Source organism: Marmota flaviventris (genome assembly GCF_047511675.1).
Source record: "Marmota flaviventris isolate mMarFla1 chromosome 5 unlocalized genomic scaffold, mMarFla1.hap1 SUPER_5_unloc_1, whole genome shotgun sequence".
Lineage (NCBI taxonomy): Eukaryota > Metazoa > Chordata > Mammalia > Rodentia > Sciuridae > Marmota > Marmota flaviventris.
In genome coordinates, this window is record NW_027287679.1 from 2705835 (window position 1) to 2711401 (window position 5567).

A 5567-nucleotide genomic window follows, 5' to 3' on the forward strand; every position below is an offset into this window, starting at 1 on the left:
TTGTAAAACAATTACATGATTTTTCTGGTAAGAACTAATGAGGATATCTTGTATTTGCATTGTGCTTAATAAATCACAGAAATATTTAACTTTTATTCTCTTTTTGTACACAGTCATCCAATTTTATGACTCTGAAGCAATTCAGGACCATTTCTCCCAATTTTTCCAGAAAAAGTATGCATATAATCTAAGAAACAGTTAAAAAATACATATCATCTACCTTTGACTTTTAATTTATGTATTCAATGTTCCCTTTCAAGTATTCTACTGCAATGGTGTCTTATATAACTTAGATGGGCTGTTTCTTTATCAGGAGTCTGCTAGTATTACCCTCCTCTAGGCTCTTTTTGATTCCTATTTTTTTTTTTAAACTCAAAGCCAAAGAAAAAGTGAGGCCTCTTTTTAACATAGGAGTTAAGATCATCAAAATACCATTGAAGCTCTAAAACAAGGTGTGATAAAATTGATATTTTAACAACAATGACTCATAATGAAAACAAGATGCTATCTTTTATTTATATGATTTTCTAACAGATATCTCACTGTTGTAAGAGTCCCCCTAATAAAAAATGGTCAAACATTATAGAAATATCTTAAAATGGGTCCAACATAGTTGAACATTGTTTTTCTTATTAACTCTCAAATAGAGCTCATCATTTTTGGAATAATATTTAAATCTTGCAAAAAGTATTAGGAAATAACATGGTGGGACTGCAAGGTTCCTGTTATAACTCCAGGAAGATGGAATCAGTGCTCAATGTACATAAGATGATAGAAAGAGTATAATTGACTCTGTTTTATAGTGGTTGCTTTTCAAAGACTCTTGATATCACTGCCACCTTAGACTGCTTCCAGTCATCAAAATTCATAGATACATAAAAATGGTCTTAGTATAGCACTGCTATACTGCCCATTAATCTGTATGAAAATTACCAGTATATGATTGTTGAGGAATGGCCTTTATCATCTCCATCTTGTCATCCCAGTGCTTGCCATAGTACCTTAGTACATGATTATTGTATTCATAAAGAGGGATGGAAAATCTGAAGCCCTGATACTCATTCACAGTGACAATTCTGTATGAAACTGTGGGCTCCTTGTTTTACAAATTTAAATAAATGCTTAATTAAACTAGTTTAAATATATTATAATAGCAGTAACAGTGAAGCAATAAACATATTTTACAAGAACTATGATAAAGATTATGTAAGTAAAAACAACTAAGGATATATTTTTATTAAAAAACTGTCAAAACAATTTAGCAAAAGCAGAAATCAAATAATTTTAGTGTTACAAGCTTATTTAATTTATAAAATTATTTAATAATCATTTACATTATAAACATCCATATTGGTGAAATTTTTGAGTATCAATCATGCACTTTTGCCTGAGTGGAAACCTTGGGGGTGGTGCTGGATAAATGAAAGTGTTAAAAGCACAGACACACTAAAATCACACAGAAGCGATGTCAATCACTTCAATATTTCTTTTCAATTATGGACAGTGATATTTATTTTAAAAATTAATTTAAGGAAAGTTCAAATTATAAGTTCAGTTAAATACAGTTAAGAATACAGTTAAGAAGTAACTGTCTCTTGAAAATGAGACCTCCAGTGATTTTTTAAAAAAATATGTAAGATATTTTTGTTTTTTTAATATAGGTTAACATGACCTTTACTTAACATTCATAACTTAACAACTCAGTATTTCACCAAAGCCAGAACAAGATTACCAGAAATCAAATCTGAAACCCCAAAGAGAAATATAATGTAACTAATCTCAGCAGTTACTTCTCAATGCTTTGACATGAAGCTATACAGTTTTGGTAGGATTCACTACATTTTCTCTTTGAATAAATTTTTTGTGAGGTAACCAATTATATGTAATCCAAGGGTGCATTGGGACAGAACTTGTTCACAGAGGACAATATGCCATTTGGCTCTGCTGTTTCTCCATCAGGAGTCTGTTAGTATTATATTACCCTTCTGTAGGCTCTTTTTGATTCTTTAAGGATTACACAAGACAATTATTTAGTATTTCAATTTTTTCCTAAATGACATGCATTTAAAAAAAAATCTCATTTGTCCTCATACTTTTCCTGCTGTACCTGAATCCTGCCATCCTCATAGTCTAGAAATGGAGATTCAGTTTCAAATTAATGAATCATAGATGAGTACAACTATCTTTGTACTGGATGAGTCTATATTCTTTTCATGATAGCAATTGAGATTTGAAGAATAGTCTGAGCAAGATATCATGGACATAATCAATAAATTACAGATTTAATCAACCATAGTTTTGCTGCAATTGATCACATTTGTCTCAATTTATGATCATGAGAATTAGATGCTTTTAAATAGTTGAGAGGTCATGAAGATAAATGAAATCTAAACAGCTATTTTTTTATTTAAATCAATTTGACATGAATACAATTAAATCTACCAACTAGAAATATATAACATTTAGTGAAGGAAATATATCATGAAATACAGCATCTGCATTTCAGTTAGGCTGGGAAATCTGTAATGAAATGTTAATTGCAATTAGGTATAAGCATTTCCATTTATCTATTTCCTCATGGTCTTAAAGTATGGCAATCGGAAGACATGGGGATGGTGTGTATTCCAGTGGTAGATCATGTGATTACCATGTGCCAAGCTTTGGGGTTTCAATTATCAGCAACAAATATAAATATTGTTTCAACATTATTGAGAATATATTATGAATGTCAGCATATATAGCTACTAAAAATCTATAATTCAACCTCTTAAAACTTTACAATTCTTTACTCAAAATGAAGCATCTATTAGGTCCAAGGTTTTCAATATTTTTTCTTTCTTAAATTTTAAAATCAGTTCTATGTAACTCTAAGTCTTCTGTGTTTAATTGGCTTATAACTGTACACATATATGAGGTAGAGTGTTATTTCAAAATTGGCACACACTGTATAACAATCAGATCAGGAAAATTGGAAGACTTATCACTTCAATGAGGTCTAAGTTGTATTTGCCGGAAATCAGTTATGTTTCTGTGTTGAGACAGAATATGTGTTTATAATATTTGAATTTTTACATTCACCAAGATGCAACATTTAGCCATACACAAATATCACTTTGAGTGCTCCTTCAAAGACAATTCAAATAGTTTACTTGCTTGATACTTACTTCATTTTCTGCTTTCTCTTTTCATATTGCTATCTTTTTGTAAAAGACTATTTTCATGGATTAACGTCATATTTCTGCTTTCCAGAAAGAGACGGTATCTTTCATTCTGAGCTTGCAATCGTCTTATAATGTCATAAGATTGGTTTTCTTTATGAGTGAATGTATCAATTTGATTTTTAACTTTTTTTTTAAGGTCATGAAATTCCTGTTGAAGCTGTGTAATTTCACTTTGGATTCTACATATTCTCCTCTCTCTAATAGATTCCTGCTTTCTGATGTGTTCATTCATTTCCCATTGTTCATTTTCATATGTATGTCTTTTTTCTTGTTCTGAAACCAAAGTCCTTACTCTGAGAGTATCACTTTTCTGACCAATCTCATTTTCTATGTCTCTGTTTGTCATTTCCAACTGTGAAACCTGTTTGGAAGGAAGATCAGGATACCAGTTATGATATGAGATTTGCACACATTAATAAATGACAGAACTAGGGTCAGCACTTAAAATATATATGTTTATCAGTGAACACAGTTCTGGAAATCAGGGTGGGGCCAAAAATATAGGCAAGTAGTGAGATTTTTTAATACCTTTATCTATCTATTTGTTTACTTATGTGGTGCTGAGGAGCAAACCTAGGGTCTCACCTGTGCTAGGTGAGCACTCTATTTCTGAGCCACAATCCCAGCCCCAAGTTGTGAGATTTTATCCAAGCCTTCCACCTCTGCTTCTAGTGCTCACCCACCATTCTGTTCTGTGAATGTATAAACATCAGAGAAGGCTTGTGTTGCAAGATACTAATGGCAAAAACAATTTCTAAGTTGCTGCTCTGTATTATTTGTTTCTCCTTAGTGAAGTTTGAAACATAGTAAGTGTGAAATAGAGAAAATAAACTGACACAGTTTATTCTTATACCAGTGTACATATCATGGTATATCATTATTTACCAAAGTGTTCTATATAAAATAGGAGAGTACTTGATGCAAAGTATTTCTCTTGTCAAAAGTGAGGAAATGATATCCAAAAACCAGGATCTCTGCTAGCCACGTTTTTCCTTCTTACTTAAAAGTGGTATAGTACAAAGCACATCTTCACATTAACACACCAAGGGAGAAAAATCACTTCCCCAAACCAGAAGATCTATTGTTAGAATCGAGGTTCTGAGATCCTAGAAAAATCATCAAATCCTGTGAAAAATATTAAAAGTCTTTTATCTGAAATAGGACACTGTGAAAACCACCACTGGAGTGCTGCAGACAAATGGAATTGAATAATAACATTACTTAATCCAGTGGGACAAAAATGCCCACACCCTCACTCCCTAAATATGCACCTTATGGTTATACATTTATGTTTTTCATGATGGATACAGTTACTATTCACACACACACACACACACACACACACCCTTGAAAACAACAGAGGAAAACAATTGATTTCAGTTTTGGCCATATTTATCACTTTTTGTTTTCAAAGATGTTTTGCTGGAATCCCGCCTTGTAAATTTGGGCAAACTATTCTAAAGAAAGTTACCTATAGGTGTCATTTTGTTCTGATGAGACCTAGAGATTTTTCAGTAGGTTTTGTCCTTATCTCAGTAGGGAGTAGAAAGTCTAAAAGCTTAATTAACAGTGGTATCTTCAAAATAAATAACCATTCAAAAGAAGTAGATTATTAAAGCACATAAATCTTTATCACACATGAATTACTCAAATTTAAACTGCATAAATGACAGAAAAAAAATCCTCAAAGAGTAAAGATATTTATTAAATACAGGTATAAATGCAATTGTGAAAAAAATTTTTAAACAAAATATTTAACTAGTTTCAAATCTATTTACTCTATACCTTAACATTTTAAAAATGTCTTTATTATCTTAATTTACTTTTTCTTTTAATTTGTCCTTATTTTGTTCAAAAAACAGAGAATCATTTCTTCTATTCTCCTCTTTAAAAAAAAAAAAAACTTTATTTTTTTTGTAGTTGTAGATGGAAATAATGCCTTTATTTTTTCTGTTTATTTTTTTGTGGTGCTGAGGATTGAACCCAGTGCCTCACACATGATAGGCAAGTGCTCTGACACTGAGCTATAGCCAAAGCCCCTCCTTTTTTAAGGCACATCTGCAGTAAAATTGATAATCATGTCAGTGATTAAACTCAACTCTTTCACTCAGGAAACAAATATGGAGCATCTACTAGATACAAAGATTTGCAATAATTAATCTTGCAACAAATGTCATCAATTAATTTTAGGGTGAGATAAAATTTTGTTTTAAACCAAAATAATAGTGTCACACTCCACATATCAATGATTTGTGAGAATATACACTGCATGTACAATGGAGATCCTGGAACATTATTTATTCTGCATTGTGGTAGATGTCTGAAGTTTGTGCAAGTACACACTTA